The 15,231-nt window shown below is 39.2% G+C and overlaps 1 long non-coding RNA gene across 1 annotated transcript in view; it reads right to left on the reverse strand.

Annotated features, from left to right (window-relative positions):
• Window positions 1-15,231, reverse strand: part of LOC144261319 (uncharacterized) — a 226,665-nt gene that overhangs the window by 47,925 nt on the left and 163,509 nt on the right. The gene's annotated exons all lie outside the window — the stretch shown is intronic.

The following is a 15,231-nucleotide window of genomic DNA, read 5'->3' on the forward strand; positions in this document are numbered from 1 at the left end:
AAATAAATTCAAAATTTGAGAAGTTGCTTTTCAAAAAAAAACCTACTCTTGTGAACTCAGAGCTTCTCACCTGCAAGTGGAGAAGACAACGTGGCTACCAGGATACCCAAAGCAAGCCTGGATTGGGAAAAGAACATGCTAACAAAAGATAAATTGCTTGGCAGAGTTTTAAAGCCGTGAGGACTGATATTTTTTTTTATTATTGTAAATATTTGGGAATTAAGAAGTTGGAAACTCTCCACCTTCCAAGTCTATCACGGAGACAGGAGCAGGAAAACATTGCAGTTGGAACTGATCATCAAAGTAGCAGGCCAAAGCAAAACTGGATTTACGAAAAAGAGCAATGGAAATTAAAGGTGGTTCTTTGATAATCCCATTGAGTTTGACTGGCAGAGAGCAGATGAGATTGTAAGTGACATTGTTCTATCCTCTCCCAAGGTTAGCAATGGCAAGAGACTTCATAGTGAGGCTGTACTGCTATCACCAGAAAGAGGCCATTGTGAGAAAAGCTGGAGAACCGACTAAAGTCTCTTTTTTTCTAGGAAGCAATATAAATTTATAAAAATCTCTCTGCCTACACCCTCGGTACTTTGAGGTAGTTTAAATAAAAAGGGTCTTGAAAGGTTCCATGATCCTTTACTGCTGGGAATTTCATTCTAGCCGTTCAGATACTATCTTATATTTAGGGAGAAAAATCCTGAAATTGATACCAAGCTCTAGCATAAGACTAGGACATAGGATAGCAAGAAGTAACAATGAAGCATTGGCAGCTGGTGAAACCTAACAAATAAGGACAAAAAGCTCCACAATGCCAAGACACTGAAGAATTGGGTAGAATGAGCTGAGACCACATCTTTGTATTTTGTTGGTAGGGAAATTCCCTTGTTGTTTTTAAACCTTTAAAGTTCTAATTGTGAAGCTCCTTCTATGTTGCCATAATGGGTACTGATTAAAATAATGAATAGTACGTAATTATTTGTTTTTATGTACATAGAAATTCCAGGAGTAGAGCTGAGGATAATATGGGCTTATAATACTGGTGTTAGGGTTAATATTGAAATATGCTAATTCCCAAAATAAATTAGTGAGGATTATATCAAATGGAAAAGACTTAATAGCATTAATGAGAGTAAGACCTGAATGAATTTAAGAGATCTGCTCTTGATAACTTGTCCATAACAGAGATGTATGCTGATGTTACAAGAAATCTGGAAGAACTGGTTAAACAAGGCATATGTTCTTCATGGCCCTCTAACCAAAAGGGAGTTTCTAATAGCTGCGCATCCCCTTTGTTTTAGAGAGAACTGAAACATAAAATATCATTCTTTTTACTTAAAAGAACATATGGGGTAAGACTAGAAGTGAGATTACACTGAGCTCATTGTATGCCAAAATCTAGGGCAAAATTTATATTTTTATGCAACTTTTTGAGATTTATTAAACCCTACACTACGATAACGTATGAAAAAATATACATTGTAAGGAGAGTGATCACTTAAGATGAGCTATTACCAGCAGGAGAGTGGAGTGGGGGGAGAGAAAACCTTTTGAAGTGATAATCAAGGTGGGCCATTTCCAGTACATTTCCAAATGTATATTTTTTCATGGTCTGTGTATATATAAAATCTCCTCACTGTACTTTCCATTTTCTGCATCCGATGAAGTGAGCTGTAGCTCACGAAAGCTTATGCTCAAATAAATTGGTTAGTCTCTAAAGTGCCACAAGTCCTCCTTTTCTTTTTGCGGATACAAACTAACACGGCTGCTACTCTGAAACCTGTCCATATGTAGGCAGTATTACACTAGCTCTGCTCACATGCAAGATTGTTGCCAAAACTTTCAACCTTGCCTGTTTGAAGTTAGATTCTTAACTCCATATCTAGGCATTTAAATCTATGGCCTGACTTGAAGCCCTGCACATCCATGAATTCCTCTGTAGTCCTAGGCAATGCGGATACTCATCACCTTTGAAAATCAGCCTATGTATATTTAAGAGCCTAACTTTAGGCAGCCAGGTTTGAAATTGTTGGTTTGTGTGGCCCATTAAATGAACTGGAGCGTTTAATTTCTTGATGCAAGAACCCTAAGTGGTGATTAAGTATTGATCTATTTCCTTTTCAATATTCAAGTGTTTCAGGATAGCAGCAGCAGTAAGGGGAGTATTAATAAATTTGACTTCTAGATTGCCAAAACACACACGAAAAAAAAAACCGCACAAAACTTATAGCAATTACCAAAATAACTTGGTAGGTATAAAAATATAAAAAATATTTTAAAACATAAATAAAATTGATGCCACTTAATTTTGTCTCGTATCAAGAAAACTCTCCACTTCCACCATAGTTTCCCATTATTGTTGGTACAGTGGTACTATGGGCATATGTGTACTGGTATAATCAATCCTCCATCGTTCAATCCTTCCAGAGTGAGCGGTTGGGTAGCACTTTTGAACTCTGTTGCACAGGTCTCACAGGGAGCAGTAGTCCACCTCCTTTAATGTCCAGCCTGGTCTTCACAACCACATCAGTTCCTGTTACCGGCTACATTTTTGCTGCAAACATGGCTCCTTACTCTTGTGCTGCTTCCTGGTCTGGAGCAGTGTTTGTTTTCCTTGTACAGGTGAGGGGAGAGAAGTGTGTCCAGGCCCAACTAGGGTATTCCCTGAGATATAAGAATATAGCAACTAGAAGGAGATGGCAGAACCCTGATACCCCAGCGAGGAAGCCCAAGATGGCATGAACGGAACTGAAACACGGGCACCAAAAGGTGAGGGAGAATGATGAGTTCGAGAGTCACCTACATCTTTTATACCAAGTTCAATGTTATATGAACAATGCAGCAGGGACCCAACCACCATCTCTGTAATTACTCTGTACACAGTATATCTGAAGGGGAGGAAGGCACTCTTCTTCCCCAGTGAGGTGGATGAGGAGGAGGTGTTTGGCATAGGATGCAGCTGGATCCCTGCCTCTCATTGTGAATGTCTCATGTTAGCACATGTTATCCCTAGAGGAGAGAGACTTTGGTAGGTGGAAGTGATCATTAATGCCCCTTAAATAAACCATGTTGTAAGCCCAAACTCTTGGCAAATATACTTCTGTATGTTGGCTTTGCTGTGGGAGAGGTGGTATCTACCACTATCCTCTTTCTCCCCAATAAGTCTGAACATACTCTGTGATGCGTGCTCTCACATCACACACCCACGTCAACCTGTCCCCTGTTGACATTAGGAGGCAAGCGTGAACCCAGATCTCGTACCCACCTTATACTAAAACCTTCCTTTCCCCCATCCTGTTGTCTGTGCAGGGAAAAAAAAAATTTAAACAGCTGCTTTTTTTTTTTATTGCAGAGGCCCTAACTGCATCAGTATTAGCACTAAGCAAGTGCATAGCAACTCAACTGAGGCAACACTAATAATTGGTTTAATGCAGTTGACATCATAGGGGAACACACGTATGTGCTTACATGGTTGTTTAATAGCAGTGCTTTTAAGGCACTACATGTAGCTTGGCAAGACACCATAAATCATGAATAGAAATGTGCTACACTTCAGTTTACAAATTCAAGATCACACAATAAACATTTCCTTCTACAGTCACTGTAGCATTGCAATCACTGAGCCAGAGGCATTGTATTGACTTTGAAAAGACAGCATGTACTGTGCACGAACATAGCATGCGTGCGGGTTACAGCTGGCACAGAAAGGAGACACATTGAATGTTAAAAATCATGGTGCAGCATGGGTGGGGACAACACAGAGCCAAGCAAACACCACTAGGCACAATCACCAAAATGCACTTATGGTGCCATGGGCTACTGGCAGAACAGCCTGTTAACTTTTAAGCACAATTTTCCAGTTTGTAGGCACCCTGTCACAATTATTTCAGCAAGTAATATTTAAGCTTTGGATGGACACTGAGTCAGAGATGCGTAGGCCAGACCACCATGGTAAGACACATTCCCATGACCCCATGTCAGGACCTCTGGGGCCATCACTTTCAGGCTGTTTGAATTGAGCAGAGAGCCTGTCCACCTCACACATCCATCCTAAAAACAGGGGCTCACTCTTGGTCTCACAGATACTACATTGCAAGGAAGGTTTTCCTCACTGAGGTTGTGGTCTTACAGAACACTCCACCTGCCCTCCAGTCTCCCAATGGCCCACTCCATGGTCATTCTGCAATTGCTCCAGGCGGTACTTAAGCAGCACAGAAGCATGGAAAGGTCTACCAGTGTGTGAGCCAGGAAAATAAAGGCTAGGCAGTGTCACCAAGAACCACAATGGGGTTTCTATGCATGTCAACTAAAAGGAGGGGGAGCGTGCTTTCAGCTTGGGAAGTAATGCAGCCTTTCTAAAAACGCATGTAGTGTGGACTTTTCCAGAGCAGACAGTATTGGTCATGTATGGAACCATAGTGATATACAAAAAGGCCAACATAACCATCAGGAAGTACCCCAGAGTCTGAGGATGGAGGAGTACACAGAATGGGGACATTCTGTATTACTATAGTGCATAGAAACCCAATAGATCAGGAGCCCATTGTGCTATTGCCACAGCACAGTTTGGGAAGTCCAGCTCACTGAATCCATTGATTATTGTCATGCTCTTCTGTACCAGATATGGACCAGTCACAGCACTGGTTTATACATACCAGCTGTGTTCATCATCTGATGCTCTGCCAACTATGGCTGAGGTTCATTTAAATAAGGTATTTTACACATAGTGCCACATCATGGCTGAACAGTGTAATACAGATTAACGTTCCATTACAACTATTTCCTGCACATTGCCTAGCCTGATTAATCTGAGCAGCAGGACACGCTACTGCTTTGCATACCTTGCTGATGACTGACCCGACTTGATTTTTCCAACATTATATTGATTTCCTACCATTCAATAACAGTCTGAGTTGCATGCTTCCATATGCAATTGCCATGGCTTCTGCACTGCAAGGAAAACTCATTTTGTTGTTTTTGTGCTACAAGGCTTGCTATTGCCTGTCCTTACAATAGAGAACAGAGCTATGTTCCTCTGTGCCACATCTATGGTTGCAGCAGACAGTTCATAAATGGTGTGCAACAGCAGCTGAGAGAACAGAAGGAAATGTGGACTCTTCACCCCATGCACCCACAATTCCCTGAGAGGCCCACAACACACAATGACAATTCCTAACAAAGCAGCGCATCTGAAGGTAATGTGGAGGACACTGTAATGCCTACAAACAGTGGAAAATGCTTTTCATTAATGCGTTTTGGTGGCATGTGGACACAATGCATCAGCACAAGCAGTCAAGCGTGAATGCGCTCCACCAAAATACTTTTGTTGCTAGCATTATACTGACAGAACTTCTGCCGGTACAACTTTCTTAATTTTTTCACTCTTCACATAAGAATTTGTCATTCTCCTTGCCTGTCACTGAACCCCTGCTCTCTCTCTCTCTCTCTCTCTCTCTATATATATATTAGATGGATTCACCAGAACTGAATATGATATTCTAGATGAGATTGCTGATTTATATAATAGTATATATTCTCTATTATTCTATATATGTATCCTAAAATTCAGTTTGCTTTCTTGACATTGCCGCACACTGAGCAGAAGTCTTCAGTGTGCAAACAAAGCCCAGATCTCTTTCCTGAGTTGATAGTTAATTTAGAATCCAGTAAGGTGTATGAGTAATTCAATTCCAATTATGGTTTCATATAAACAATTGCAAGGTAGGCAACAGCTATCTCAATCTTATTCAAGAAAAGAAGAGACCACCCTCTCTCCCAGCTTTATTATACTTTCAGGTGTGTCACCTGACATGACTAGTAAATTGGATGCATTGAAGTTAAGATGAGTATTGACCTCAAAGACAGCAATCAGAATGCGCTGATGTGGGACTGAATGTAGTCGCGTGGTAGAGTAGTAGAGACCCTCTAATATCTACAGTTATTAATTTAAAAGAGTGACTCTAGAGATCTCCCATAAGGTTTCAAACAGACCTTCTTCATGTCCATCCCCATTGTCCTCAATTGTGGGTAATCCAGAATTCTGTGGGACTTAAAAGACTGAGATGTGGCCAAAATCAGGCCAATGAACCAATTGCTTGGCGGTGAAAGTATGATGTCTTATGTGGAGGTCAAAACTAAATATTATTTCCCTTCCCTTACATTCCCCCCATCAATATCTGCAATTACAATGCTCTGTGACAGAATCACTAAGATTAATAGACAGTGAAATAAGGATTAATGTCTAACCATAGGGAATAGTAATTGAAACTGATGTGAAGGAATACCCACATTTCATCAGTAGATGGAATAAAGATACTAATGGGGGAAAATGCCACCAAGAGTGCCTGCAAATATGGAACAGAGACATGTCCTGCAATTTGCAATGCCAGTAGGTGAAGCTGCTTAGAAAGCCTATATCCAACTCAGCTTGGTGATGTTTGTGTTTTAACAGATAATGCTGATTACTATTGGCTCCCACACACTTCACTTCCAGTCAGCAACCAGTATTCTCATGAACTCCTAGAGCTAGAATATTAAAAAGTCTAGAAGCCTCATACACTCCAACTAACCACCTTGGGCTGGCTGAACTTGCTAACCAATGGACAGAATCATTTATTACATTACACCACTTAAAGAGATATCATGGAATGAATGATAAACAGGATTCTTGTCAGAACAAACTTTCAGTAAGTCTGTCCTATAAAGCAGAATTGAGGTTTTTTTAAAAAAATCAAAACTAATAGTGCCATATTTAAATTACGTTTTAGTCCAATTTAAGCGTAAAGTGTAACCCAAAGTAATCAAGTTCCAAGTCTTTCCACTTAAGCAATCTGTGCCTACCACTGAATACTTGCACTACCTCTCATTTGTCAGCATTTACCATAAATCCTGCTCATTCCCCAAGTGTATTGACCTCTACTGTATATTGCACTGAACCTCTTTCATCCTTTAGGGCAGCTGTGTCAAACACCTGGCTCATGCATGTACCTGTATTTACTCTGATGTATTTATGTAGTCTGCTTGCTATAGTCACATTTTCCAAAACCCAGTGTGATTAAAACAAAATTTGGCCCTCATCATTGCAAAGAAAATCTTCTAAATGTGAAGTGTGAATTAATACAGTGATATTAATCTGCAGTCTGCAGATGAAACATGCCTACAAGAGGTATGAATTCCCATACTTCATGTTTCATTCATCTCATTGGGGTAAGGGTAATAATTCTAAAACATAATAAAGACAGAGACTTTAGATGTTAGCATTACCTGTCTCACTGCTGATCATTTAGCATATGAAATGGAATAGGAGGTGGGAAAAAACACTGTAGTGGGTGGAAACTGAAAATTGCAAGGATTAGAAACAGGGATGGGGGAAAGAAACAGAGAAAGAAGGATGGAAAAAGCGGATACAAAAGGGCAGTATTATCAGTGGTTGGAAAGGGGAATCTATGTTCACACCCTGTGATGCTGAGGGGGGCAAAATGCTGCTGAACAAATGTTAATTAAAAGTTAATTACTACATAAAGGCCCTTACCCTCACTCTTTGTGCAGATCCACTGTGGGTCAAAGTTGGCATGTCTTAAATTTATTCCCTAGCTCATCAACCATAATTAAAACTCCTCAAAATAAATTTAACAGACCTGCCTTTTGGTCTATATGCCTCACTGAGTTTGACATTTTCATTGCCTTGGTGTTCACTTAGTGTCAAAGCCCAAGTCTCAGGAACAAGAGACTTCTCTGAAACTATGTAATTTTTATATACGTGTAGGTGCTCTGTATCTTTACCCTAATTTATAAATGCCAAAGTCCAATTTTTCAACATAACAGCATAATGATAAGATCATTTGATGTTTACAATACCTGATAATTTCCCTTCTATATAAAGTTTTTGCTTATGTGTTCCTGTCATAATGTAACTGACAACCTTTACATGGTAAATACCCTTGCAACTAATACCCTTACTTATTGAAGCAATCTTGTGAGATGCTAATGAAGGACTTTATCAGAAAAGATGCTAATTCCATAACCAGTGGCCATTGTGGTGAGGATCTGATGTCAGAGACACAAAATGCATTGCTCACTCCCATCAAAGGAAAATGCCCATGTGGGTAGAGAGACTGTCAGCTTGCTTTCTGTGTGAAAAGAAGCTATAAGTACTGATTCAAAGAGAGATCCTGTATCTCTAGACTGTTTGGATTCTGACAGGGTGGAATGACTAAACAAGAAGATGGAGATCCCCAGAGTTATTCTGGGTAGTCCTGAAAAACTTTTGTGAAACTGGCAGATTACCACATCTCTGCTACCATTTTGGACTTACAGACTTTTACTCACCTGTTAATGTATTTTACCTGCTTTTACCTCTTTAATTCTCATTTCTTTTTCTTAGCTAATAAACCTTTAGTTAATGTACTAAAGAAATGGCTGGCAGTGTTGTTTTTGGTGTGAGATCCAGAGTACCAATTCACCTGAGGGTAAGTGGCTGGTCCTTTGGGACTGGGGGCAACCTGATGTAGTGTGATTTTTGATGTATGTGACCATTATCACTAAATTCAGTTTTTCTGGATGGCAAGATAGACTTGGGAGTCTAAGGGGACTGTCTGTGACTCCATGGTAAGACTGGTATAGTGATCCAGGAGTTCACATTTGTTACTGGCTTGGCGAAATCTCAGTATAGAATACACCACCGGTTTGAGCTGTCTGCCCTGTTTTCTGATAGTCTGCCCTAAGATAGACACTCACAGTTGTGAGCCACTCCAGACAGCATGACAGCATCTAGTTAATTGGCAGAGGAAAGTGATCCGACAACGGCAAGAGTACTCTCGTAGATATTAATTGTGGGAACAGTTTGTCAAAAATCTTTTCAACCTTTATACACAACTACACCTTTTGAACTGCTGAATAGCTTACTAATACCCACATTTTCAAAAGTAGCCAGTGACTTTCAGAAGTGCTGAGAACCCACAACTTCCATTGAAATCAATGGGAACCACGGTGTTCAGCACTTCTGGAAATGAGGCTCAAACTGGGCATCCAGAAGAAAGCCACTTACAGTGGCCATTTTTAAAAAAATTGAAAAAAACCTGTTCACCAATTCAGTCTGTGCCACATGTAAATTTCAAGTCAACTTTCACATTTTTTTTCTTTAAAGTTCTGCTTTTTCCCCCGGGTCTCAGGAATCATTTTATGTAAATCAATATTTCATACCTATTTGAAGTCTCCCCCTAAAATTAGGAGATACTGAAATTCATTATAAACCCAGTAACATTATAAACACAGTAACAAGTCAACTGATTGTACTGAGTTACTTCTGCTTCTTTTCCTGGCTGCCAAATCAGACACACCCTATTTTCTGCTCCATAACTTTGTCTGCTTGCTAACTAGTGTCTCTTCGAGAATGGCCCTGTATATAATGCTTTAACCTTCCACTTGGATGTTCCAATTTCTCTTGATGTTCCCTAATTAAGTCCCATTCCTGCCTACTAGTAACTTTGCTCACATGATTAGCTCAATTAATTTCAATGGGACAATTCACATGCATAAAATTAAATGTCTGTAGAAGTGTTGCAGGACTTGTAGAAGACAGACATCACAATGCTACCTAGAAGAGCTACAGCAATAAATTTCTTATTAGGGTTTATTAATTACTCCTACATTCCATAATAAATCCTAAACTCTTAGAAGTCTATCTGCCACTGTGTTATCTTGCATTCCTCAAAACCATACAGTTCTTGTCCTGGAAACCTTTTTTTACTCCTGTTTTATCCAACCTCACGGCTACTGTTGCAACCTCTTCTTTCCCTCTCTCCCCAAATCCCTACCTCCCAAACAGCAACCAAGAAACATGATTTAAAAACAATATAGAGTACAAACTTGTGAAACTTCAGCTGACTTAATAGTTGTCGCCCTCTTGTGTAACTTTATAATCGTATTAAAATGCCACTCCCTCACACTGCAGTGTTAAAAGTGCCTTTGACACAAAGTAACCTACCATGTCAAGTTGAGGAAAAAACAAAACAAAACCTTAAACACACTCAGTTTAGGTTTAGAGGGTTTGTTGGTTTTTAAACAGAGAGTCCAATTTGTTGGTCTTCAACTTGTGACTTATTCCTTATATTGCTTTAAACAAATATTATCTGGATTTTCCAGATTTTAATTAATCTTGTTTTTTATATTGCTCTCAATTTAAGTTCTATCTCAGTTGTTTCCAGTATTAAGATGCCTTCTTTTCAACCTCTAATTAAACAACATTTTCCTTTTAAAATTCAAAAACATTTTTAAAGGAATGCCCCACGTGGCTCCTATATTTTTCTGTGGTGGGACTCTGAGTCTAGATCCTGACTTAAAATGTCATTATCATTGTTAATCCATTCCACTCCGAAGAGAACAATTCTCATGCAGCTTTGTAGTATCTGTTCCTATTTGAAGTTAGTTATGAACATTATAGCTGTTCTGTTATTTATTCTGTTAACTTGTTTATATTCCCTCAGTATATTCTGTTCATTTAGCTAGGTCTTTTTAAACTCCTCACACAAAATATACTGATGAAGTGAGCTGTAGCTCACGAAAGCTCATGCTCAAATAAATTGGTTAGTCTCTAAGGTGCCACAAGTCCTCCTTTTCTTTTTGCGAATACAGACTAACATGGCTGTTACTCTGAAACCTGAAATACTCTGAACAAATTAAATTAAATTTCCATCTCTGATTTTCTTCCCTCCCAGGATTCCACCAATTTTACATTTTCTCCAATCTCTATTTTCTGGATCAGCATCTCACTACTAACTTACCTCCTGTTGGACTATAAATCTCATCCTACAATGAATCTCAGCCATATCTTTATGCTCTTTACCCATGTTTTCTCCAATCTCTGAGATATTTTCTCATCTGTTTTATATCACTTAACCTCTGTGATGGCTTGTAGTTGGGCCACTTCTATATTTTGCTGTTGCAAAAAAATCAGTTTGTTTGCAAGAAAATGTCAGGGTATTTTGTGTCACCACTATTTTTCTCTCTGTCAGGACAAGATTTTTTAGATTTTTATAGATTTTTTTTCTATCTATTCACTCTTAGTTTTTTTCTTGTCTTATCATAGTGATAAAGGAAAATACCCTGGGATATTGGAGAGGACATAGTACATATGTAGTCCCCATTCCTGAAAACATCTACATAATGTCCATAAATTTACTCCCTTGACTAGTTCCCTTGACTTCAATAGGACTACTTATGTGAGTGAAGTTATGTATGTGTCAGAGTTTACAGAACTGAGACCTTTAGACTGCAAATTCACTGTCAGAAATGGGACCTATGATTCATCACTAATGCAACTCCACAGTTGGTGGTTTCATTTAGATGGGGATCAGATGTGTTTACCTCTTTGGCATCAAACCCTGCTGGGAGTTGTTCATACCATAAGCGGAGCTGCACTGTTAGCAAATTATGAGTCCCTTTTTGACAGCGTACACAATACCATGAAGGAGCAGGGTTTCATTTTATAATCCAACAGCAGTCACTCCTTTCTGCATTGTCATTGTCCACTTGGCTTCAGTTCACTTGACGTACTACATGCTCTGCTTCCTTTTAAAATTCCTTCAGCTAATAAACACAACATACTTCTCATCCTAAAAGAAATTAGCAGATTTACTCATCCTATGACTTTCCAGCAGTCATCCAACTTCTCTATTGAACAGGATTTGAATCCATATCAATGGGATGCTTAACTATACTAGACGGCTATTACACTTTAGCTACCATTTTAGGATGTAGGGCTCTCAAGTTTTGTTGCTAATTAAGAATTATAAAAACACAACTGATTGTCTCTCCTAAATAATAATATTTCTTCCTAGACTCTTATTCTGAAAAACACTAATATCAAAGGGATGCAACAGCTTAAAAACCACCAGCAGTCTAACTTGTTTAACCTACTATTTTAAAATGTAATAAATATTTTAAAAATGAGTTTAAAGAAAAGAAAATTTCTATATTTTCCCCGTTTGTTTACTTTGTATATTTGACCACACTTTGTGCATAATCAGTGTCACTGTCCCTCTTATATCGTCAGTTCCAGAGAGAATAAATGAAAATGTTATTGTAGAACCCCAAAACTTAGCAGGGGTGCTCAGGAGCATGGCTGGTACCTGAAACCAGATTCTTCAAAACATCTTAAGTGAGCAGCAGCCACTAGGTGGCAACAAGTGGTAAGAAAACTTTGTTTCATAAGTGAATTTAAAGTGGATTACAGAGTAACAGCCGTGTTAGTCTGTATTCACAAAACAAAAAGGAGTACTTGTGGCACCTTAGAGACTAACCTGGATTTGTGCTGGAAATGGCCCACCTTGATTATCATACACATTGTAAAGAGAGTGGTCACTTTGGATGGGCTATTATCAGCAGGAGAGTGAGTTTGGGGGGGGGGCGGAGGGTGAGAAAACCTGGATTTGTGCTGGAAATGGCCCAACTTGATTATCATACACATTGTAAGGAGAGTGATCACTTTAGATAAGCTATTACCAGCAGGAGAATGGGGTGGGAGGAGGTATTGTTTCATGGTCTCTGTGTATATAATGTCTTCTACAGTTTCCACAGTATGCATCCGATGGAGCGAGCAGTAGCTCACAAAAGCTTATGCTCAAATAAATTGGTTAGTCTCTAAGGTGTCACAAGTACTCCTTTTCTTTTTAAAGTGAATGAGTAGAACAATGTGAGTGAACATTTTTCTCAAAGCGATCGCTCTATATTTGACCCATCAGTCCTCATCCTCAAAGGAAAACTGGACAACACTTTCAAAAGACAAGCCTGGGAGCTTAAATTCATAACACTGGTAAACACTAAAAATCATGGACAGAACAGAGACACTGGATTTATGGCTTATTACAACAAGCTATAACCCATTAACAACCTCCCTCTCACCCTCCCCCCCCCATCATCCCCCACCAGCTGCCTTCCCCTCTCCTTTTCATTCCCAGGACTGAAAGGGTATTAACCAGCCATTTCACCTTGAAATATGTGTTAACTACCTATGCTAAACAATCTGTTCCACCTTGTATTTAGCTGTGACACTCTGAGTATGTTTCTCAGTCCTGAAGACAAGCTCTGTGCAAACTCAAAAGCTTGTCTCTCTCATCAATAGAGAGTTGGTCCAATAAAAGATATTACCTCATCCACTTTGTCTCTCTGAAAGATTATCTAGTTTCTTTTACTTTAGCAACTGACAGAACTGAATCCAGCTGCATGATGCTGTTCTGTAACTTTCTACAGAAGCTCCTCAGTGCATTATAACATAATTATCCATGCACAATCTATTGCAAAAAATAAACTAAATCAGTGCACATTACTAACACACAGGTGTGCACAATGAAAGAAATTATCTGCTCTGACACTGGCAGTTCCTACACTTAGGGGAATGAAATATTTCTCTTCTCAATCGTGTGATACTGTGAATATGTAAGAGAAGCATGCTTTGAATACAAAACAATGGAATTTACAGGTGAGTTTTAAAGAATTATAGTGTATTGATTCAGAAACTAATAGAAGGCAAAAGTCATAAAAATCCTCCCCTAATTTTAAAAGAATTATGTGTACTCTGGCTTTGTTTTTCCCCTGGAATTTAGGTAAACATTTATGAGCAGCCTTGCATTTCAGTTCCTCATAGTGACTAAAGCATTAATGAACTTTCTACTCCCCATCCATGAGAATACTCTCAAATCTCATCTTAAGTTTAAAATATTTTCCCCTCTAGATTCACAGTGGATAATGTTCCAGTTTCAGGGGGTAGCCGTGTTAGTCTGTATCCACAAAAACAAGGAGTCCGGTGGCACCTTAAAGACTAACAGATTTATTTGGGCATAAGCTTTCATGGGTAAAAAACCACTTCTTCAGATGCATCAAATGTTCCAGTTAACACTTTGCATTTAATTCTTCAGGATTTACAAAGATTTTGCATTCAGATACAGGAAAATCCTTTAAAGTGACATTTTATAAATTCTAGCAGTCTGTTTCTGTCCTTTGATGCTAACAGCTTGATACTGAGAGATACTGAGTACCTTCAACCCTGATTTAACTTGGGCCTTGTCAACACTGGGAATTTATCCTAATTTCAACCATCGGTGTCCAGCCATCAGTGTAGCTGCACTGGTGTAGACAAGGAAAAATAGTAGTGTTGATTTTTCACTGGTGCATCTTACCCCATTTTCCAGCAGGATTCCTGTAGCCTTTAGTGTGTGTTGGATCAATCTCTAGATTAATTTACTCTCAAAAAATTTTATATCCCTTGCCCCTCAATCTAAGAATCTAGGTTGTGTACAACTAAGGCCCCACGTGCAATGGTTTATGGATGCATTAAACTTTATATATGTGAGTAGTCCCACAGACCTCAGTGGAGCTATTCACATGCATAAAATTAAGCATATGTGTAAATCTCTGCAGGATCAGGATCTACGGGCTTTAGCTGACATTTCACTATAGGGCATGATGCTAACTGTGATGGTAGGTGCATTAAACCAGACTATCAGAGTAGTAAGCACAACATCCAGGACTAAGGATTTGCATATCAGGGGCCTAAAATTAGATGTGATAGCCCCCAAAATATTTCCAAAGGAGCAATAAAGGAAAATCATACAGGCCAGTGAAAAGGGAGGTCAAAAAGGTCATAAGTACCATCAATACAATGAACAGTTTCAGAGTAGCAGCCGTGTTAGTCTGTATTTGCAAAAAGAAAAGGAGTACTTGTGGCACCTTAGAGACTAACAAATTTATCTGAGCATAAGCTTTCGTGAGCTACAGCTCACATCATCGCATGCGAATACAATGAACATTTCAATAATTTGAAAGGTCTTCTTTATGTGACAAAGTGTTTTTGTAATAAAACGTTTCCCATGTTGCTATCTCTCCTGGTTTGTTAGTGACGCCTTGAGTCTTTGCCACTCTGCTGACGTTAATCCTGATGAGTGGGCACCATGAGCAAAAATGAACACAGGATTCCCTACGCCACCTGGCAGGGCTTTTCCCTCCAAAGGAGGGTTTCAGAAATGCATTTCCCCTACAATCCTAGTGCAAGTGGAAAGCGCAAAAATCAGTGAGGGAAGAAATGTCCAGTGCTTAATTTGTGCCAGGGCTGAGCCTCTACGCCTGGGAGTTCATCGCCCTGCACCTCTGGGCTTGCTGTCTGTGTCAGTTATGAAAATAAAAAAATTGCTTGAGCCCCAGCACCTCTCTCTTTCATTACAAATGAAGCACTAGAAGCGT

The sequence above is a fragment of the Eretmochelys imbricata genome, chromosome 2 (assembly GCF_965152235.1).
Source record: "Eretmochelys imbricata isolate rEreImb1 chromosome 2, rEreImb1.hap1, whole genome shotgun sequence".
NCBI lineage: Eukaryota > Metazoa > Chordata > Testudines > Cheloniidae > Eretmochelys > Eretmochelys imbricata.